Source organism: Pongo abelii, chromosome 3 (assembly GCF_028885655.2).
Source record: "Pongo abelii isolate AG06213 chromosome 3, NHGRI_mPonAbe1-v2.0_pri, whole genome shotgun sequence".
Lineage (NCBI taxonomy): Eukaryota > Metazoa > Chordata > Mammalia > Primates > Hominidae > Pongo > Pongo abelii.
In genome coordinates this window covers 209,721,682-209,745,870 of record NC_071988.2, presented here as the reverse complement: position 1 = coordinate 209,745,870, position 24,189 = coordinate 209,721,682, and the positions used below count along the sequence as shown (strand labels likewise).

The following is a 24,189-nucleotide window of genomic DNA, read 5'->3' as shown; positions in this document are numbered from 1 at the left end:
TGTCTCTGAAGTGGTATGTACTCATCACAGGCAATGTTTATTGCTAAAATAACTGAAAAAAATTGTCAAGGCAAAAGAATTCAGATAATTTCAAGCTCTGTTATATTTGTTTGATAATTTTGTCTTTATTTGCTTAAAGCAAAATATACAAGCACTTAGAATTTTTCAGGAATAGTCATCTATTCTTTTTCTTTTGTTTTTATTTACCTCACATTTTTGAATTTGTAATATGGTATCTATCAAAGAAACAAACTATAATTTGAAGATACCTTTCTTAACATCTGACTTGAGGACCTCTACCAGGGTCTTGTTTCACTCTTCATCTCATTTCTCTTTCTGTCTCTGTCTCTGCTCTTCTATTTTCTCTTTTTGAATATGTATTGAATGAAGCTTTCCCTTTTCCCCTTTTGAGATGAGCAAGAAGTAACAGTTACAAAAATTTCTGTTTTATTTATTTAACTGCCTTGTCAAGAAATGAGAGAAGACTCCAAGGTGGATCAACTTTTTTTTTTTTCATTTTAAACCTGATGAACAAAAGCCATTTTGATTTATTATTTTCTTTCAAAGGACAGGTGACATTTCCTGCAACACTGACTTTAGTTCATAATCCTCTTTTGGCAAGCCAAAGAAAATTACAATTGGAAAGATTTTCACAGTCAGACGCTCCACTAGAATGAAATGCCATAGAGCACTTCATTTCAGCCAAACCAGCACAATCCTCCCATTGCCAATTTTTCTTTTATATTTTGAAGTTGGCCTCTCAGCACAGATTTGATTCACACCATTTAAAAATAAATCTGGCATCTGCAAAGCAGAAAATTCAGGCTGTGTTGTCACAGGATCAGTATTTCCATTTTTATGCTTGGAGACAACCTAAACTTAAAAAAAAAAAAACCACAGTTCCGAATTCTATTGCAATGGAAGACTAATTTTATTTTAAATATACACATTGGTTATATTTACTAAAGAAAACAAATTACTGCATTTATTACATGGCACATTAAACATTTTTATGAGTGATTCAATTGCATGAGAAATAGGTATTTGTGTTACAATGTGATACCCTATGGCAACCACTGATTTGGAGGTATATAGCTTAAAAGGAATTTGGATTCAATATCAATATGCCATTTTGTTCTCAATTTTTCATAATGATTTCGTCATTCTCTGCTTAAAATCAACTAAACAAATCGTGGTATTTTCCGGACATCTGAGTGTGGCTTGACCCTAAAATGACCCTTGACAATCTCACTGTTCTGCTCATGCTTCCTGCACACACAGGCCTCTCTGCCCATCAAGACCTGGGACTTATGTCTTTCCCTTTGAATCTAGGCTGGGCCTGTGACTGGTTGGACCAAGATGAAGCAGAGGAATTGCTGTTCTGGGATTTTGGAGCCCAGGCCTTAGAATATGACAGCTTCTCCTTCCCTCATCTCAGAGCCTTTGGCCAGTAAGTAAGAAATCCAAACTACCGTGTGTGTGTGTGTGTGTGTGTGTGTGTGTGTGTGTGGTCCTGGAGGATAAGACAACACATAAAGAGCAAGGCCACAGTTGTCACAGCCAAGAGGAGCCCAAGGAGACATGACAACTAAATGTGACATGGTATCCAGATGAGAACTTGGAACAGAAAAGGACATTTTGTAAAACCTAAAAAAAAAAAAAAAAAAAAAAATTAAAAAAAAACTGAAGAAAATCTGGACATTAGTTAATAACAATGCATCAATATGGGCATATTAATTGTAACACTTGTACACCACTGATATAAGATGTTAGTAACAGAGAAAACTGGGTGTGGGGTATGTGTGAACCCTCTGTAGTATTGCCCAAGTTTTCCGTATATCAAAAACTGTTCTTAAAAAATAAAGATTATTTAAAACAACAACATAGAGTGAAGCCCCTGGGAGGAACATGAGGGAGTTAGACCTGGAGCCATGGCAGCTTCAGCTCAGTCTGATGGTAACTGCATGAGAAACTACACGTGTGAGCAGCAGAAGAGGCACGCAGCTGAGCCCTGCCAAGAGCTGATGAAACAGCTGTTTAAATCTCTCCATTTTTGAAGTTGTGCTCTAATAGATAAACATGCTACTTCAATTTGGTTACATCTACAACATATGCCTATTTTATGACATTTAACTTTAAAAAATAAATTGCTAAGAAGTTCATTCTATTGAGAGAAATAGAGATGTCTGGAGAAGAGGTTGCTTTCCAGGAAAGATGGTAGTTTAGTTTGAAATATGAATATATAGGTTCTGGGGGCAAAACTTGGGTTCATTTGTTTGGTTTATTTCCAACTAGCAGTGTGTACTAGGACAAGTTATCTCTCTCCTTATTACACAGGAGTTTTTTCTCCTCTATAAAATATTTTACAGTATTTATATTACAGAGTTATGTTGATGACTAAAAGAGATAATGCATGTAGGCTGATAACATGATTTAAAACACAAGACTTACTGCTTAAATGTTACCTCTGAGCAGATGTGCTCAACAGGCTACACTCCCAAGCTTTGTCTCTTCACCCCACCCATGAGGCTGCCCAGGAGAGGCCGTTTCTTCCATTGTGCAGTTAACTGCAGACGTAGGTCCAGTCCTTTTAGATGATGTCTGAGCAAATATTAAACTCTCAGTTATTAAGCAATTAGCATATGCCAAGTTTTTATGTATATCATCTCTTCATGACTACTATCCAAGATGGATATTTTTATAGCCTTTTATCCTATAAGGAAATCTGTGCTTTGCACTAAGTTACCTGTCCAGGCTCAACAAGTAGCCGGTGGTAGAGCTGGTGTACAAGCTCAAGTTGTCTGATTCCCAAGCCCATGTATTCACACACCATTCCTTATGTCCTCTGTCTGTATGACTTACTCTTTCTTTTTTATTAATTCGTTAAATCCTATTCTACAGTGTTGTATTTTACCTTGGCTTTATCTTATGTTATGCTAAAAGAAGTGCTTCATGTCTTTTTTAGGACAGAAGCTTAGCACTTTACAAGCTGTCGTTTTGCTCATATGAAACCAACTAGCTATTAACCTAGGTCAGAATTTTTTACTATTTTTTTTTTCTGTGAAACTCCATCAGAAAGGAAGAGATGAAGATACATATAGGTGCTTAAATTGGGAAGGTCTAGAAGTAGAATACTCAAGTAGTGGGAGGAAATATTTTTATACGTAAAGAATGAAAAACTCTGTACAGCTAGATAAAGATCAAGGAAAAAAACACCATTCTGCAGTGATTGAGTTGAAGAATAGAATTAGGTTATGATGAAGGGCATCAGATGATAATGACAGAGATATGAAAAGGAAAAAAATAAATAAGATATGAGAAATACAGTACGGTCTGCTAATATTGGCAATGTTCTCAAGAATTCAGCCACAGAGGAGAGAACCAATGTCACATAACTAACCTCTGATCATAATCTCTTAAGGGTAAATAAAGAAGGAACAGGAGCATTTCTATACAAATATTTCACAAAATAACATGTTTTTAAAAGCCTTAAAGTTGATTATCTGAACAAATACCTAGGATGCCCAAGCCCACCAGGTTAGGAGTTGTACTTCCTGAGTATGGGAAACGGCTTCCCTGCTGTAAAGTGGCCATTCCACTTCATCTTCACTGCTCGGTAATTGCTGCAGGAACAACAATCGATGAGGAACAAGGAGACCAAGATAAGAGAAAACAATCCCTTATACAGTGGAAGATCCTAGTATAAAAGCTTTATAATGATATATGATAAAAGGAAGAGTTATATTACTCCCTTCTAATTAGATATTGAACAATGAATTTGTAGTTTCTTAAAGCAAGATGCACATTCGGCCTTATGTGGCTGTTATTTATATATTGTTTTATTTACTTTCCCAGATATATAAAAGGTTGGGGTTTGTGGTAGTCAGGATAATGCTTCTCCCAAAGAGGTTATGGCCCAGTTACTGGGATCCGTGAATGTGTTATGTCACACAGTAAAAGGGACTTTGCAGATGGCCCTTTGCAGATGGTACCACCCTTCCGATGGGGAGAGGATCCTGGATTATCACAGGTGGGTCCACTGTAATCACATGAATTCTTAACAGCTAAGAACTTTGACTGGTGGGTCAGGGAGATTTGACATGAGGGAGACTCCATCCATCATTGCTGATTTTGAAGATAGAGGAAGAAATCAGAAAGCCAGAAATGTGGCAGCCTCAGGAAGTTAATAATGACCCAGAGTTTACAGCCAGCAAGAACACAGGAATCTAAATCCTGCCACTGCAGATAAATTAATTCTGCCAACAACCTCAATGAGCAAGGAAACAGATTCTCTTGGCGAGGCTCCTGAAAAGAACTCCGCCATATAGACCTTGACGTTAGCCTCGTGAGACCAGCAACAGACTTTTGAGATACAAAACTGTAAGATAATAAATTAGTGTTCTAAGCCCCTACATTTGTGGTAATCTGTTTCAGCAGCAATAGGAAACTTATGCAAGGATAATTATTACATCTCATCCATCCTACAGTTTTATAGAGGATAGCACAGTGCCCTTGTGTGTATAATAATAATCATTGCTAAAATTTATTGATCATTTATTCAATTGTTCTAAAAATGAACACAAAGGGGCATATCATGATTATCATCCCCATTTTACAGAAAAGGAATCTAGGCTTAGACAGAACTGACAGTGACCCTAAACAACTTCCATTTCCTTTTCCGATTTTCAGAGCTGTAGAAATAACTTGTGTATGTTGTGTGTGTGTTCATTATAGTAAACCTAATTTAAAGAGCCTTCACATAACGGTGCAGCTAACTCCCCAAGTCTTTGTTAACTATATAGACATTAATGGTAACCAGGGGCTAGAAATGTTTTTCATCAATGTTAAATTTAAGCAATAATTGATACAATTTATTTTAAAAGCTAAAAGCATTGATGCAAGTACTTAACACCAAGCTTAGTGAATCAATCAAATTTCATAATGTTCTTTCAGAAGCATCTTTTTATTACCAAAACCATTCCCAATTCAATTAACATTTTACTTCACACCAAAAAACAATATTCAATAGAATAATAGTACTTATAAGCTCATACCCATCAAGTCTTGTGCTTCAAATCTCCCCATACTCAAAAAATGTTATATTGTCTAGGTAAACCATATTGTGCAGGTTAATTACTTAGAAGAGAAGCTGCCAGATCTCTTAGAGATGTTATCTACATGTCTATTAAAGATATGTCTTATAGATGTTATCTATATATCTATTAAATTGTGTTTGTTACCTTCCTATTCTTTTAAGGATACTTAGAATAGGAAGGTAACAAACGATTTAATCCAGTGACCAGCTCTAATTTTCTTGTATGGAACAAGTAGAATTAGGTAAAGCAACATAAGCATTGTGTTTCCTGTGATAATGATTATGAAAAGACCAAGAGGCCATCAACCTCTATCTACTGTGTAGCATTTACACTAATTTTCACATTGACTTCCCCACCAAATACAGTAGGCATCTTTAGGTATATTTTGTGTATGGAAATCCAGGCTTTGAAAGGTTGGGTATCGGCCAGGCATGGTGGCTCACGCCTGTAATCCCAGCACTTTGGGAGGCTGAGGTAGGAGGATCACGAGGTCAGGAGTTGGAGACCAGCCTGACCAACATGCTGAAACCCTGTCTCTGCTAAAAATACAAAAAAAAAATTAGCCAGGCATGGTGGCACACGCTTGTAATCCCAGCTACTCAGGAGGCTGAGGCAGGAGAATCACTTGAACCTGGGAGGCAGAGGTTGCAGTGAGCAGAGATTGAGCCACTGCACTCCAGACTGGGCAACAGAGGGAGACTCCATCTCAAAAAAAAAAAAAAAGAAAGATTGGGTATCTTGTACAGAGGCACAGATACAACACAATATCTAAATATGAAAGCGTCTAGAATTAGCAAGCTTCTTTGTTTATACATATCAGCTTTTCATGGTTCCTTTCCATTCTAAAAATTCTATGCTGAAATTGCTTCAGATCTTCATCAGGGCAAAAAATTTAATTAACCCAAATAGTAAATGTATAAATAATACTTTTTGTTATATGGAAATAAGTGGCATTGCTATGATACTTAGTAAATTTGTCCTTGAAAATATTTCCATTGCTTTTGCTTTTAGCTGAATTCTACATGTGCTAAAAAACACCTAATACTTTATTTCCAATATTTCCAAAGTAAGATAATAATAAATGTATGTGCTAAGATATATCAGGGCTATGTGTATGTGAATATATGTACATATATATATGAAATATATATGTCAATAATATTTATGAAAGATATATGAAAAAATATATATCTGAAATAAAGGTATCTTTAGCCACTATATATGTATGTGTGTATGTGTGTGTGCATATATCTGTCAGAGCTATATATTTCACATATGTACATATATATGAAAGATATAGGTGTTTGAGTTTCAACAGTTAAATTCTTAGTCAATGTACATTTATTTTCAAGTTTTATTTCTTCTTTACGATATAGCCCCTGAAATAATAGGGAGGGAAATAAATAAATAAATAAATAAATAAATAAATAAATAAATGTATATAGTTGTCCCAAAATGTTTTTCCTGAGAAAACTGTTTAATATTTTCATTGTCTTAGAATCCAGGATCTCCACTGATCAATCATTTAATGTTTATTACATTACATATGTTCATTCATTTTTTCATTAATTTATATAAGTATTACTTCCAAAGGTTTCTTTTTGTAAAACAGATTTTTGTAGAGTGTTAGTGTACTACTATAGCAAGAATAACCACATAGGAACCAATGCATATTTATTAAAACTGCATTCAACTCTACCTCTCAATTCTATGATTTGACTTGAGGAAATAACCAGTATCTTTAACACAGATGTAAATCTAGATTTCAAGACACCAGACATAATTTTAGTTCCAAATGATTAGGATTTTGAAGCATTCTTTATAATTCTGTCTATAAAAAACTAAAATCATATTTAAGTAAAATTTTAATAGGCACAATATGTAGATGATCCTATAATTTGTATAGTTATAAAAATTATTTTGTAAGTTTTAATAAAATAAATGCAGCCAGTTATATTCAATAACTTAGATATTTAAAGTAGAGTAAAAATATTTTACCCAACATTTTAACACAAATAAATTTTAAATTACATGACTTCTACACATTTATAGTGCAGTAAAAAAAAAAAAGCAATCCTTATTATTTATTCATTCATTCCAAAAATCACTATTGACCACTAAATCTAGCTTATCGGATATACATGCAAAGATAAGAAAACTTATTCAAGACGGGCTGGCAAGGTGGCCAAATAGGAACAGCTTCAGTCTGCAGTTCCCAGTGAGATCAATGCAGAAGGTGGGTGATTTCTGCATTTCCAACTGAGGTATCTGGCTCATCTCACTGGGACTGGTTAGACAGTGCATGCAGCACATGGAGGGCAAGCCAAAACAGGGTGGGGTGTCGCCTCATCCAGGAAGTGCAAGGGGTCAGAGAAGTCCCTCCCCCAGCCAAGGGAAGCCATGAGGGACTGTGCCCTGAGGGATGGTGCATTAGGCCCAGATACTACGCTTTTCCCACGGTCTTTGCAACCCGCAGACCCTACACCACCAGGCCTTACACCACCAGGGCCCTGGGTTTCAAGCACAAAACCGGGCAGCAGTTTGGGCAGACTCCCAGCTAGCTGCAGGAGTTTTTCTTCATACCCCAGTGGCACCTGGAACACCAGCGAGACAGAACTGTTCACTCCCCCAAAAAGGTAGCTGAAGCCAGGGAGCCAAGTGGTCTAGCTCAGCGGATCCCGCCCCCATGGAGGCCAGCAAGCCAAAATCCACTGGCTTGAAATTCTCGCTGCCAACACAGCAGTCTGAAGTCGACCTGGGACGCTCAAGCTTGGTCGGGGGTGGGGTGTCCACCATTACTGAGGCTTGAGTAGGTGGTTTTCCCTTCACAGTGAAATCAGAGCCACTGGGAAGTTCAGACTGGGCAGAGCCCACCACAGCTCAGCAAAGCTGCTGTAGCCAGACTGCCTCCCTAGATTCCTTCTCTCTGGGCAGAGCATCTCTGAAAGAAAAGTAGCAGCACGATTCAGGGGCTTATAGATAAAACTCCCATCTCCCTGAGATACAGCACCTGGGGGAAGGGACGGCTGTGGGTGCAGCTTCACCAAACTTAAATGTTCCTGCCTGCTGCCTCTGAAGAGAGCAGTGGATCTCCTAGCACAGCTCTTGAGCTCTGCTAAGGGACTCACTGCCTCCTCAAGTGGGTCCCTGACCCCCGTGCCTCCTAACTGGGAGACACCCCCCAGCAGGGATTGACAGACACCTTATATAGGAGAGCTCCAGCTGGCATCTGGCAGGTGCCCCTCTGGGATGAAGCTTCCAGAGGAAGGAACAGGCAGCCATCTTTGCTATTCTGCAGCCTCCACTGGTGACACCCAGGCAAACAGGGTCTGGAGTGGACCTCCAGCAAATTCCAGCTGACCTGCAGCAGATGGCCTGACTGTTAGAAGGAAAACGAACAAACAGAAGGCAATAGCATCAACATCAACAAAAAGGGCATCCACACAGAAACCCCAATTGAGTGTCACCAACATCAAAGACCAAAGGCAGATAAATCCGTGAAGATAAGGAAAAACCAGAGCAAAAAGGCTGAAAATTCCAAAAACCGAAACAACTCTTCTCCTCCAAAGGATCATAGCTCCTCGCCAGCAAGGCCACAAAACTGGATGGAGAACGACTTTGACAAACTGACAGATATAGGCTTCAGAAGATGCATGATAACAAACTCCTCTGAGCTAAAGGAGCATGTTCTAACCCAAAGCAAGGAAGCTAAGAACATGGAAAAAGTTTAGATGAATTGCTAACTAGAAAAACCAGTTTAGAGAAGAACATAAATGACCTGATGGAGCTGAAAAACACAGCACAAGAGCTTTGTGAAGCATACACAAGTATCAATAGCTGAATTGATCAAGCAGAAGAAAGGATATCAGAGATTGAAGATCAACTTAATGAAATGATGTGTGAGGGCAACATTAGAGAAAAAAGAATGAAAAGAAATGAACAAAGCCTCCGAGAAATATGGGACTATGTGAAAAGACCAAACCTATGTTTGTACCTGAAAGTGATGGGGAGAATAGAACCAAGTTGGAAAATACTCTTCACGGTATTATCCAGGAGAACATCCCCAACCTAGCAAGGCAGGCCAACATTCAAATTCAGGAAATACAGAGAACACCACAAAGATACTCCTCGAGAAGAGCAACCCCAAGACACGTAATTGTCAGATTCACCAAGGTTGAAATGAAGGAAAAAATGTTAAGGGCAGCCAGAGAGAAAGGTTGGGTTACCCACAAAGGGAAGCCCATCACACTAACAGCAGATCTCACTGCAGAAACCCTACAAACCAGAAGAGAGTGGGGGCCAATATTCAACATTGTTAAAGAAAAGAATTTTCAACCCGGAATTTCATATCCAACCAAACTAAGCTTCATACGTGAAGGAGAAACAGAATCCTTTACAGACAGCAAATGCTGAGAGATTTTGTCACAACCAGGCCTGCCTTACAAGAGCTCCTGAAAGAAGCACTAAATATGGAAAGGAACAAGCAGTACCAGCCATGGCAAAAACATACCAAATTGTATAGACCATTGACACTATGAAGAAACTCCACCAACTAATGGGCAAAATAACCAGCTAGCATCATAATGACAGGATCAAATTCACACATAACAATATTAACCTTAAATATAAATGGGCTAAATGCCCCAACTAAAAGACACAGGCTGGTAAATTGGATAAAGAGTCAAGACCCATTGGTGTGCTGTATTCAGGAGACCCATCTCACGTGCAAGGACAAACATAGGCTCAAAATAAAGGGATGGAGAAATATTTACCAAGCAAATGGAAAGCAAAAAAAGAGGAGGAGTTGCAATCCTAGTCTCTGATAAAGCAGACTTTAAACTAACAAAGATCAAAAAAGACAAGGAAGGGCATTACATAATGGTAAAGGGATCAATGCAACAAGAAGGGCTAATTATCTTAAATATATATGCACCCAATACAGGAGCACCCAGATTCATAAAGGAAGTTCTTAGAGACCTACAAAGATACTTAGACTCCCACACAATAGTAGTGGGAGATTTTCAACACCCCACTGTCAATGTTAGACAGATAAATGAGACAGAAAATTAACAAGGATACTCAGGGCTTGAACTCACCTCTGGACCAAGCGGAACTAATAGACATCTACAGAACTGTCCACCCCAAATCAACAGAATATACATTCTTCTCAGCTTCACATCACACTTATTCTAAAATTGGCCACATAATTGGAAGTAAAACACTCCTAAGCAAATGCAAACAATTGTAAATCACAACAAACAATCTCTCAGACACAGTACAATCAAATTGGAACTCAGGATTAAGAAACCCACTCAAAACCACACAAGTACATGGATACTAAACAAACTGCTCCTGAAAGACTGCTGGGTAAATAACTTAAATTTCAACCTTAGTAAAATTAAGGTAGAAATAAATAAGTTCTTTGAAATCAATGAGAATAAAGACACAATGTACCAGAATCTCTGGAACACAGCTAAAGCAGTGTTTAGAGGGAAATGTATAGCACTAAATGCCCACAGGAGAAAGCAGGAAAGATCTAAAATCAACACCGTAACTTCACAATGAAAAGAACTAGAGAAGTAAGAGCAAACAAACTCAAAAGCTAGCAGAAGATAAGAAATAACTAAGATCAGAGCAGAACTGAAGGAGATAGACATGAACAACCCTTGAAAAAAATCAATGAATCCAGGAGTTGGTTTTTTGAAAAGATTAACAAAATAGATAGACTGCTACCCAGATTAATAAAGAAGAAGAGAAGAATCAAATAGACACAATAAGAAATGATAAAGGGGATATCACCACTGATCCCACAGAAATACAAAGCTACTGCCAGGGAATACTATAAACATCTCTATGCAAATAAACTAGAAAATCTAAAAGAAATGGATAAGTTCCTGGACACATAAAAACTCCCAAGACTAAACTAGGAAGAAGTCGATCAAATCCCTGAATAGACCAATAACAAGTTCTGAATTTAGACAGTAATTAATAGCCTGCCAACCAAAAAAAGTCCAGGACCAGATGGATTCACAGTCAAAGTCTACCAGAGGTACAAAAAGGAGCTGGTACCATTCCTTCTGAAACTATTCCAAACAATAGAAAAAGAGGGACTCCTCCCTAACTCATTTTATGAAGCCATCATCATCTTGATACCACAACCTGGCAGAGACACACACACACAAAAGAAAATTTCAGGCCAATATCCCTGATGAATATTGATGTGAAAATCCTCAATAAAATACTGGCAAACCGAATCCAGCAGTACATCAAAAAGCTTATCCACCACGATCAAGTAGGCTTCATCCCTGGGATGCAAGACTGGCTCAACATATGCAAATCAATAAACGTAATCCATCACATAAACGGAACCAATGACAACAACCACATGATTATCTCAATAGATGCAGAAAACGCCCTTCATGAAATTCAACACCACTTCATGGTGAAAATTCTCAATAAACTAGGTATTAATGGAATGTATCTCAAAATAATAAGAGCCATTTATGACAAACCCACAGCCAATATTATACTGAATGGCAAAAGCTGGAATCATTCCCTTTGAAAACTGGTACAAACAAGGATGCCCTCTCTCACCACTCCTATTCAACATAGAATTGGAAGTTCTGACCAGGGTAATCAGGCAAGATAAAGAAATAAAGGGGATTCAAGTAGAAAGAGAGAAAGTCAAATTTTCTGTTTGCAGATGACATGATTGTATATTTAGAAAACCCCATCGTCTCAGTCCAAAATCTCCTTAAGCTAATAAGCAACTTCAGCAAGGTCTTAGGATACAAAATCAATGTGCTAAAATCACAAGCATTCCTATACACCAATAATAAACAAACAGAGAGCCAAATCATGAGTGAATTCCCATTCACAATTGCTACAAAGAGAATAAAATAACTAGGAATACTGTCAATATTAGACAGATAAATGAGACAGAAAACTAACAAGGATACTCAGGACTTGAACTCACCTCTGGACCAAGCGGAACTAATAGACATCCACAGAACTGTCCACCCCAAATCAACAGAATATACGTTCTTCTCAGCTCCACATCACATTTATTCTAAAATTAGCCACATAATTGGAAGTAAAACACTCCTAAGCAAATGCAAACAATTGTAAATCACAAAAAACAATCTCTCAGACACAGTGCATATCCCTTACAAGGGATATGAAGGACCTCTTCAAGGAGAACTACAAACCACTGCTCAAGGAAATAAGAGAGGACACAAACAAATGGAAAAACCTTCCATGCTCATGGATAGGAAGAATGAATATCGTGAAAATGGCCATACTGCCCAAGGTAATTTATAGATTCAATGCCATCCCCAGCAAGCTAACATTGACTTTCTTCACAGAATTAGAAAAAACTACTTTAAATTTCATATGGAGCTAAAAAAAGAGCCCGTATAGCCAAGACAATCCTAAGCAAATTGAAGAAAGCTGGAGGCATCATGCTACCTGACTTCAAACTATACTACAAGGCTACAGTAACCAAAACATCATAGTATTATGGTACCAAAACAGATATATAGACCCAAGGAACACAACAGAGGCCTCAGAAATAAGGCCACACATCTACAACCATAGGATCTCCAACAAACCTGGCAAAAACAAGAAATGGGGAAATGATTCCCTATTTAATAAATGGTGTCGGGAAAACCGGCTAGCCATATGCAGAAAACTGAAACTGGACCCCTTCCTTACACCTTATACAAAAATTAACTCAAGATGGATTAAAAACTTAAATGTAAGACCTAAAACCATAAACACTCTAGGAGAAAACCTAGGCAATACCATTCAGGACATAGGCATGGGCAAAGACTTCATGACTAAAACACCAAAAGCAATGGCAACAAAATCCAAAATTGACAAAGGGGATCTAATTAAACTGAAGAGCATCTGCACAGCAAAAGAAACTATCATCAAAGTGAACAAGCAACCTAGAGTATGGGAGAAAATTTTTGCAATCTATCAATCTGACAAAGGGCTAATATCCAGAATCTAGAAAGAACTTAAACAAAGTTACAGGAAAAAAACAACCCCATCAAAAAGTGGGTGAAGGATATGAATAGACACTTCTCAAAAGGAGACAGCCAACAAACATATGAAAAAAAAAGCTCATCATCAGTGGTCATTAGAGAAATGCAAATCAAAACCACAATGAGATACCATCTCACGCCAGTTAGAATGGTGATCATTAAAATGTCAGGAAACAACAGATGCTGGATATGATGTGGAGAAATAGGAACAATTTTACACTGTTGGTGGGAATGTAAATTAGTTCAACCATTGTGGAAGACAGTGTGGTGATTCCTCCAGGATCTAGAACCAAAAATACCATTTGACCCAGGATTCCCATTACTGGGTATATACCCAAAGGATTATAAATCATTCTACTATAAAGTCACATGCACAGGTATGTTTATTGCAGCACTGTTCACAATAGCAAAGACTTGGAACCAACCCAAATGGCCATGGGTGGTAGAATGAATAAAGAAAATGTGGCACATATACACCATGGAATACTATGCAGCCATAAAGAAGGATGAATTCATGTCCTTTGCAGGGACATGGATGAAGCTGGAAACCATCACTCTCAGCAAACTAACACAGGAACAGAAAATCAAACACTGCATGTTCTCATAAGTGAGTGTTGAACAATGAGAACCCATGGACACAGGGAGGGGAACATCACACACTGGGACCTGTTGTGGGGTGGGGGGCTAGGGGAGGGATAGCAAAAATATCTAATGTAGATGATGGGTTGATGGATGCAGGAAACCACCATGGCACTTGTATACCTATGTAAGAAACCTGCACATTCTGCACATGTATCCCAGAACTGAAAGTATAATAACAAAAATAATGTTAGAAAAAATAAAAGAAAATTTAGTCTTTGGCAGCAGTCTGTTGGTGAGATGCATTTCATTAGAGATTTGCCACTTGCCTGAGGGCTCCATTATTGGACTCCCTGCTCCAGCTCACAGTAATCTCTCCCATTGCATTTGTTTCCCAGGGGTGCCCTAACAAGTCCACACAAAGTTGGCACCATAATCAATGGAGCTTTATCATTTCACTATGCAGCAGGCCCAAAGTCTAAATTCCAGGGGTCAGCAGAGTTGATTCCCTCTGAAACTTCTGAGGGAGAACCTGTTCCTGCCTCTCTCCCAGGTGTTGGCATTGTCAGCAATCCTCGGTATGCATTGGCTTATTGACACATCACTCCAGTCTCTAACAACAACTTCACGTCACCTTTTCTTTGTCAGCTTCCTCCTCTCTTCTTATTTGGACACCAATAATTGGACTTCGGGCTCACTCTAAATCCAGGATGAGGTCATCTGGAGATCCTTAAGCTAACCACATCGGAAAAGATCCTTCTTCCAAATAATGTCATCTTCACAGATTCTGGAGGCTAGAACTTGGACATATCATTTTGAGGGGTGCTATTCAACCCTCTGAACTCACCTTTAAAATTGCATGGCTCTTTGTTCTACACTGTCCACCCAATCACACTTTCATTTTCATATGTGAAAATGTCCACCCAATCACCATTTTCATATGTGCCCTGCAGTAAGGAAGAGATAGAGCATAGTGGATAAAAGCATGGACACCGGAGCCACACAGCTTTCTTCAAATCCTGGCTACCTCATTAGCAGTGTAACATTAAATGAGTTACTTAAGCCATGCTGCCTTGGATCCTTATCTGCAACAACTGTGTATGGGAGTAGAACCTACCCCATAGGATGGTGGTATTAATAAGTTAGTATGGATAAGCATGTCCACGTGAGTGTTGCCAATTACCATTATGAAACAGTTCTCAAGAGTTGTTTTCTGTAGCAGGTGGTGTCACTTTGAAGGGCGGACTTACAGGAATGGCCAGTGGAATTGCTAATTCTACAGAGTTGCGTGTAGCTAGGAGAGATCAATTTCAGGATCTTAGGTCAATAACTTGGCAAAATGGCAGAGATGGCTTAAGTATGGAGCAGGCTCAGGGAAAGAAGGCTTTTTATGTCAGTTCTGCCCCTAAATAGAACCTCCCTGTGTCTGAGGGCTACAGAGCATGAGGAGGCAAGTCATGAAAAAGGATGGGGAAGAAATGGTTGTTTTTGTTTAAGTATGTTGAGTTTGAAGTTACAGCAGCCATGTTCTGCTGGTGATTTGAAATGTGGAATGAATGCTTGGGAGCAAAGATTTTCTAGTTATTCACAGAGAAGTCAATGCAGGGACCAAGGGAGAAAACTTAGAAAGAAAAAAATAACCTCAGAGAACAACAAAGGCTTAGAAAACATCCAGTTAAGGAGGATAGAAGATGAAAAGTTGCCACTAAGAAAAATAAAAACTGGGGTTTAAGTATAAAAGTGAAAAGATAGAAATATGCAGTCTCTTAGAAAGTATGGGAAGGAATTTCATGAAGGAGATCACAATTGTTGCAGGCTCTAGCAAGGTCAAGGGCACTTCCAAGAACAAAGGCCTTTTCTCAGTTTGTAAGCAGAAAATCAAGATTGAATTTCAGATGAACAGTATTTGTAGCATTCTGGGAAATCCACTCAGATTGCAAAAGTTTACTCACTGTATATGCTAAGGAATTGGAGCCAATCGAGACTCAAGAGGTTTAGCAGTAAAAGAAATACAGAAAGAAAGGTTGGTAGCAGAGTTATTCTAGAAGGAGGATTTTTCAGCATATTTGAAAGTGATGAAGATGGAGCTAACAGAGTGTAATAATGGAAATTATAGGGCCTTGTTTTCAGGAAGGCCTAGATGATGCAGGAGGAATGAGGAGGAAGGGGAGGGGACCTCAGGACAGGGAATGATTTAGAGGAGCCACTAACGGCAATGCCCAAGGGGTCAGTCACAGACAGCACTTAATTCTTTATTTTAATTAATTAATTTATTATACTTTAAGTTCTGGGATACATTTGCAGAACATGCAGGTTTGTTACACAGGTATACACGTGCCATGGTGGTTTGCTGCATCCATCAACCCATCATCTACATTAGGTATTTCTCCTAATGCTCTCCCTCCTCTAGCCTCTCACCCCCTACAGGCCCCGGTGTGTGATGTTCCCCTCCCCACGTCCATGGACAGCACATATTTCTACAATCCAGTGAAGACGTATGCCTATACTTGCCATTGCTTCAGCTGATCCTTCTTGAGCACCCACTATGAGGCAGCCACTAAACAATAGACACGAAACAAGAAAGCAGACCCCAAATCCTCATAGAGCTCACATTCTTGCTTTCCTGTGAGGTTAGATCTAAGTTCTAGAACAACAAAGTAGCATTTGACATTTCATACCATTGTTTAGAAACCAAAGAAAGTCGAAGATGTGTCACCTGGGGTTCCAGAGTGAATTAAGCAGGTTAATAATCCTAAATTGTTAATCTAGAGTTCTGGCCAGAGCAGGGTTTCTCAACCTCTGCACTGTTGTTATTTTGGACTGGATAATTATTTGTTGGGCAGGGCTGTGCTGGGTGTTGTAGGCTGTTTAGCAGCATCCCTGGTCTCTACCACTGGACATTGGCCAAACAGTACCCTACCCTCCCACATGAAGTCGTGACAACCAAAAATGTCTCCAGACATTGCGAAATGTCCCCTGGAAAGCAAAGCTGCCCCAGGTGAGTTGCGCTGAGCTTACGAGACATCCACAGGTATATTTAAAAGAGGTCAACCTGTGAAGCTGCGGAAAGAGAAAGAAGGTTGAGTGATGTGGGAGCAGAGAGCGGTCGCAGCAGCAGAGGCCATAATGACAGTGAGTGGCAGATTCAGTATGAATGAGAAATTAGGAGGGTTGACATGATAGGGGTGTTTTCAGTGGTACCAGACTGAACTTGAAATCGGAAGACCTGAGTTGAACTTAACTTCTGTGCATGACTGAGTAATACATTTATGTGCTAAGCTTACCTTCTGTACAATGAGGGCAATATTACAGGATTCTTTTTTTAGAGTTAAATACTTCATGTTAAATTATTTTATACAATGCAAAGTACTCTACAAAAAATACTTTTAAGGGTATAATAACAAAGAGCTTTAGCTATTTCACATGACCACTTTAGAACATATGCAACACTTCAAAGACGAATAGTTTATAAAACTTCAAGTTTTTAGGTTTGTTCATCGGTTTCTGAAAACTTACCAATGCCTTCAACAATTTCTGTATAATCATAATGGAAGACAGACTTTGGACAAAATCAGGCTACAAGGTTTGGATAGTGGCCTAAAATTATGTGTTCTTTTTGTGTTCCGTGAATTTAGAATTTCTGTTTTACTTTAATGTGTTTAAATTGGTGTAAAGTACTGCTATATTTGGGCCTGAAAATCCTGTGTTTTTACCACCCTGTAGTCTACACGGCCTAAAAATATAACACTTTTCCAGAAAGGTTTCAATGCCTAGATTCTGCCTGAGTTTTACAGCCAACTTGTAAGCTCCAGATAATACAGGTTTATGATGGAAATGCTGACAGACTTCTTGGTCTACTAGTTAGAACGTTCTGGCACTGACTCGCAGGAAGCAACACTTAAAGGTTATTCATTATGTTCTTTCAACAAAGAAGGCTCTGAGAAGGTGAGTCTGGGTGAATTCACAGCATTAAAAACAACATGCTTTGACGTTTAAATTAGTTTAATACAGTACTCTCTTGGTCTTAATTCTGGGTGGATGTCAGACTGTTTCTACTTTTAAAGAAGTCAGCATGTGGAAATGAGTGTGAAAAAACGTTTAGGAATATCCTTTGTAAAATGTGTATAAAATATTGTAACTGTTCCTATGAGCTAAATCTGCCTGGAACACCTGCGTATATTCTTTCTTGATGATCCACTGGAATCATGGTTGTCTGATGTGGCTCTCATAGCTTCTTGTTTGCTTCTCGTGGTAGAGAACAGCTTCATTCTGCCTCATGCTGGTATTAGGGTCCATACTTCTCTACGTGTTATTACCCCGAACAGACCCCCATGAGTTAACAAAACTCCAGAGAGGCAGGAAAGCCAAAATTTAACTAATTTCATGAGTGTATTAGAAAAACATTCAAAGTTGCTCTCTTACTAAAGGTTTTTTCGCATGAAAACTAGCTATAGGTACATACTGAAGTTTAACAAATAACTTCAATAAATTCTCAGTTTCACACCATCACCATTAATATGAGAATTTATTTGCCATTTGAACTTCAGAACTGGCATCAAACTACAGTGGTTACCAATTTTAATGCTTTGGAGCTTTGAGTGCATGGCAGAAATGAGCATTAGAAGATAATAAATCAATACAGAATGCCTTGTAATATAATTTCCCAAACCGCTTATTGAGATCTCCTTTATAAAAAAGACGTGATTTCTATATACCCATAAATGATGCTATGGTCATTATTCTAGTTTGCCTTTCTTGCCTGTAAAGTAATACACTTATTTGTTCATGAGATGACAGCAAAATCTTTATTACTGTAAGGTTTTACTGAAAAAATGCACATTAAAATAAACCAGAAACACTGAAGTAATTTTTTGTCAGTTGAATTCATATTCCTGCCCTTTTAAAATGGTCACATGAAAGTAGAAAGATATTGCATATCCTTAGTGAGATATTTTTACTCTTCAGAAGACAAACACAACTTCCATATACTAAATCTTCTCTTATCAAACAAAATCTGCTATAGCCTCAATGTAGAGGTTTCTTTCCATTATTTTTTGAAGTCCTTACGTTAGTACTCTGGCACCCTAAATGGAAAAGTCTTTTTATATGTGCTATTCCTTTTTAAAATCTGCTGTATTATTCTCAACACTGTCTAGATTGCCCATTATTTGTTTGCAGACCTTCTGGGCATTTTCCCCAGTACCATCCAGATTAGACCCCAAGAGACTTTTCTATTGAGTACCTCTTCCATTACTGTTTCTTCTATTTATTTCTAAAAAAAATATTAATATTGGATAGTTCCAAAAGATTGAGTGGAAGCCATGATTATATGGCATGAAGACATTTTTCAAGAAAAAAGATTCACTGCAATTTTTAAGGCATCTGTATGTACGACAGGGTTGGAGAGCAGTGAAATGGGGAGAGAATGATGATGGTACGATGACTTTGATTTTTATAAAAATTCTGTAGTTTTTTTCACTTTGAGTGCATAGCCCTGCATTTGCTGGACTTACTTGGAAATGATCTGCTTTATTTGATGAATTCCAAGACGTGTGTGTGTGTGTGTGTGTGTGTGTGTGTGTGTGTGTGTATACACATATGCATCTACATACAAAAATAAAGAGAAATTTATCCCTACCACTTAAATTCCAGCACTATGCAACGGTTTCGATCCATCACTATTGTTAACATTAATCATCCAAAGCATGGTTAAATATCACGTTGTATGATGCAATCTCTTTATGCATTAGGCTGCATCTAAAAATTTGACAATCATGTAGCTTTTTAAAACAATTCTAATCCAACTCCTTTGCAATACATGCTTTTGGTTAAAAACTGTCATGTCTTTCACCTGTGTATTTGTCCCGACTGTCCTGTGATTGAATTTATCCCTTCTTCCTATTCTTTCTCTCTTAATTGATTCTATTTTTTCCAGTTATTGTCAGCTCCACGTAGACTCCACTATTATTCAGTGAATCATTTAAAGTTATTTTAGTGGGAAGTGACAGAAATTCAGCTCAAAATTACTTATACAGAAAAGAGACTCCAATGACTTGTGCAACTAAAATGTCCTGGGGTGGATCTGTCTTCAGCTAAGAATTGATTCAGTAGCTCTAACTAGCAACACGCTGCAGGGGCAGGGTCTCCCTAGCAGGGAGGAGCCGTTTACCACCTGCACTCTTCAGAGTCATTGGCACATGACGGTAGCACAAAGCACAACTTGATAGTTTTTAATTTTGTGGATTCTGTTTTTTGGATATGATCTTCTATTACTTATGTAAAGTACTTACATGGATTTGAAATACAGTATAAAGCAAGATGCAATCAGACAAGTGAAGTTTCCATCCTTCTGTATATCCTGATGCATCTGTCTCTTGTTAGATGACCAGTTTTATTTTTAAAATATACAAGTGAACATATATATTTACTGCGTATATATAATATGTACATAATCTATGTGTATAGATATGTATATATACAAACAGTAAATAAATATAAATGTATATTCACACAATGCATGGTACTACATGAGACTTCTCTGTGCAATGATAAAAATGATAATATGTGTATTTACTGGTTATATATACATATGTACATAAATGTGTGTAGATATTTGTATATATATAAACAGTAAATATATTCACACAATGCATGGTACTACATGAGACTTCCCTATGCAATGATAATTTATATAGCTAGGCCATTTGCTTTCAACTAGCCTCAATAATAATAAAATCTTTAATTCAAAAGCAACTTTGGCTGGGCGCGGTGGCTCATGCCTGTAATCCCAGCGTTTTGGGAGGCCAAGGTAGGTGGATCACTTGAGGCCAGGAGTTCGAGACCAGCCTGGCTAACATGGTGAAATCCTGTCTCTACTAAAAATACAAAAATTAGCCAGGCATGGTGGTGGGCGCCTGTACTCCCAGATACTCGGGAGGTTGAGGTGGGAGAATCGCTTAAACCCAGGAGGAGGCAGAGGTTGCAGTGAGCCAAGATCGTGCCACTGCACTCCAGCCTGGGCGACAGAGTGAGATCCTGTCTCAAAAAAAAGTAACTTTATTTTAAATATTATAGAAACATATATAAATCTATATATTTAGCCCCACATCAACTCCATGTAGGTTTATATTTGAATAATATTTATATTCAACTGCACTCAATATTAACTTGTTTATTTTTTGTATGTTTTTATCAATTCTCTCTTACAACATTTCCAATCTAAACAGGATGTAAAACAATTTGGGGAAGTGTCCCATTCCTCCTACAGGCAAAGATTTTCCACATTAATTGTTGTTGATGTCTTTGTTCAAGAAAAATTAAGGCATATTTTCCTTTTTCAAAATCAAAAAGCTTGCTGAAGGGCATATTCAGTTATTTGACAACTTCTGACTGTGTCTAAGAATCATGATGAATTACTGTTCAACTTCAGGGTTTGTTTTATCGTATAAAATCATCTATGGTTCCCTGAACATTTTATAACCCTCTACCCTGAATAATTCCCTCCCTCTGCTTAACTCATTCTTCAATACTTATGCTCTCCTCCTCTTAATAAGCTACTTTGATCTGCCATCTCACAGACAAAATTGAGGGCTTCTTTGTACTCTCAAAACACTGAGTGCAAATCCCACTTTCAGTTGTCACTCTATGTCATCATTTTGCCTGTTTGCCTCCTAATTGGTTGAAGTTCCCCTAGGATAAGACTGCATTTTTCTTTCTCAATACTTTTAACACTTAACACAGTGCCTGGCACAGTAGATGCATTAAGAAGTTGTTGTATGTTCAGATGGTTAATTTTGCTGCATTTATTTTTATACTCTGATGTGCCCAACACAATGCCTAACCACAGATGGAATATGAGGCATTTTTCTTGAACTGCAAAGTTGAACCACTAAAAGGGATATTAGCATCTATTTAGGTTCACTTTAGCATTAATGCTTCTATTTTTACTTAATGTTATAAAAAGAGAACTTACCAAAATTGCTCAATTTTAGAAAATTGATATGGAACAGAGTCTATGGGTTTGGAAATATAATAATAACAGCACATTATCTGGAGATAATGAGATTTTGTTTATCTCTTTTTTTCTAGCCTGCAGTTGTGGTATTCTCTCTAGGTCTTTCTGTCATGCATTCTGAAGTGTTATCTCTCATTGAGTTGACTAGAATGCAGAACCTTCCCTCTGATTATAACAACAAAATTTTTTCTCAAAAAAAAAACACCCATAGTTAGATTATAGCAGGGTGACTGTGCTCTCAAATACTTAGAAAATAAATAACATTGAGAAAATAAATACAAATGATTGCTGGTAGACTAAATACTGGAATTTGAACATTTTTTCATGTGACCTTCTTTAATGACTTTAATAAGAATTTGTTATTCTCTTTTATTGTCTAAGTATTATATTCCTCACTCTGAAATACTCTCATGAAGTTCCTAAAATTCTTGCATTCATTACTTGCACTTCAGAAAATAACATCTGGCCTGTAAACTATGAATAGGAAAAACATATTGTCGAGAGCAGAATGTAGACTTTTTCTATTTTAAAATTAACTTGAATCTGAATCTGCTATACGGGAAAGTATAATACTCCACAGACTAACTTTCTGATGGAAGTGAACTGTGTGCTTCCCTCTGGAAGGACTGAGACAAAGTCATTTGCCAGCATCCAACAAAGACAGACCACATGTGCTGCCTCAGGGAACCCTTATCTCATTTGGGCCTATATACTTACAAACTCTTCATACATTTCCTATGAAGAATGACTCTTCAAATAAATTATTTGATCTTGAGAAAAGTCAGTCTAAATCTGGTAATTTTTTAGACTTTATAGATGGTAAAAGAATAATATTAACTTTTTGACTTGAATGAGGAATTAACATTTGTTATAATCTTCTTTCTGAGATTGCTCCTAAGTTTTAGAGATAATTTATCTGCAGGAACCTCCAAAAGGGATGACATGTCATCATAAATATATTAGCTTGTATTTATAATACTACTGATGGAAAACAATATTGTTTCAATTACTACATGTAATATTTTTATATGTTGTTCTTTTGCTGAGGGAGGTTCAGGTACAGGTTTCATTTCTGTACCATGGTGGATAGCTTCCATTTGCCCTTCCATAGCCACCCTTCACCTTTCACCCAACTGTATCTGCTTTCTGCCCCGGACAGTCCAGGTAACACAAACTAAATCAGTGGGCTTACTTCAGCTCTGATTTCCTGTTCAGCGTGGGCCAGGGAGGCATCGCTAGGAAGTCACGGTGGCTGAAGAGGGAAGTCGGTTCTTCATCCCTCTGGCTTTCTCCCTGCCAGGTATCCTCCAACTGACTTACCAGTCCAGGGAAGGCCACAGCTCCTCTCCAGCAGCTCCTAACACAAGGATCTCTCCAGATTTTGATAAAAACTCCTGTCAGCTTAGTCCTGCAAACAGCTTCCTGTGACTAGCCCTGGAATATTGTACCTCCCATTTTGGTTTTTCTAAATCCTGTTTTCAGTTTTGTAAATAGTCATCTATAAAACTATCCTAAAAATGCTAAATTTGAGTGAGTCATCTGTTTCCAGACAGGACCCTGACACGTTTTAGAAAATGGATATGGAACAGAGTCTATGGGTTTGGAAATATGATAATAACAACACATTATCTGGAGATAATGAGATTTTTGTATATTGTCCATAAACTTTGATATACAATCTTTTAATTTTTATGGAGATTTATTAGTGTTCATAAGTATGGTATCTGAATGGACACCTAATAGCAAATTTGCAGACATCCATAACACAAGTAAAAATGAGAAATAGCCATACAACATAGACTATCTGTTCATAGACTTTGTAGTCCATAAACTTCATTTAGAAGCAAAGGATCTCATTCAGAGTCACATTTCTCATTTTTAGAACACAATTATAATTAGCTTTTCTCCCTGTTTGCCCTCTCTGAGACATCTTATAAACTACAAATTGGAATGCAAAAGCCTAAAAGCACACTAACAACAAAAGTAAGTGACAGATGACAGCTAAGCAGCAAGAAAGGTAATAGAAAATATAAATAGCAGACCCAAGCTTTAAAACACACATCTGTCTAGAGCGAAAGTAAAAGTAAACATTTTCAGACACCTTGAAAGACCTCTGGAGCATCATCACACTCCAACTCAAGGGATAAACTCATGTCTATATCTCAGGCTACATTGACCTAAGAACACAGGCATAAAAATATATTAGAAAAATCCTCTCAATGAAAATTGAATTTTGATAATTTTTTCACTTCAAGTGGCATAATTTAGTTACCTGGGGAAACAGAAGGATTTACATTGGAATTTTTCACACACAGACACATATCATATAAAGAGTGAACAGTATGAATTTAAATCTATCACATTTTCATTTATCCTTCTATCTACTAATTCTATTTATTCTCTCTATCCATTTCTCTTAATTTTTGACAATTTTAATCTACCTGAAGGTGGT

General features: G+C 37.7%; 1 long non-coding RNA gene across 2 annotated transcripts; it reads right to left on the bottom strand.

The window, feature by feature from the left end:
* Positions 1-914: 914 nt before the first annotated feature.
* LOC103890564 (uncharacterized) lies at positions 915-23,178 on the bottom strand. Of its 2 annotated transcripts, none has more exons than XR_002914825.3 (3): positions 23,058-23,178; positions 2,466-2,601; positions 915-1,647 (listed from the first exon to the last, which is right to left on the bottom strand). It is a non-coding gene; the product is annotated as an uncharacterized LOC103890564 (long non-coding RNA). The 2 variants fall into 2 exon arrangements; XR_654881.4 differs by having other exon boundaries at positions 1,480-1,647; positions 2,452-2,601; positions 23,058-23,160.
* Between the last annotated feature and the right edge of the window lie 1,011 nt (positions 23,179-24,189).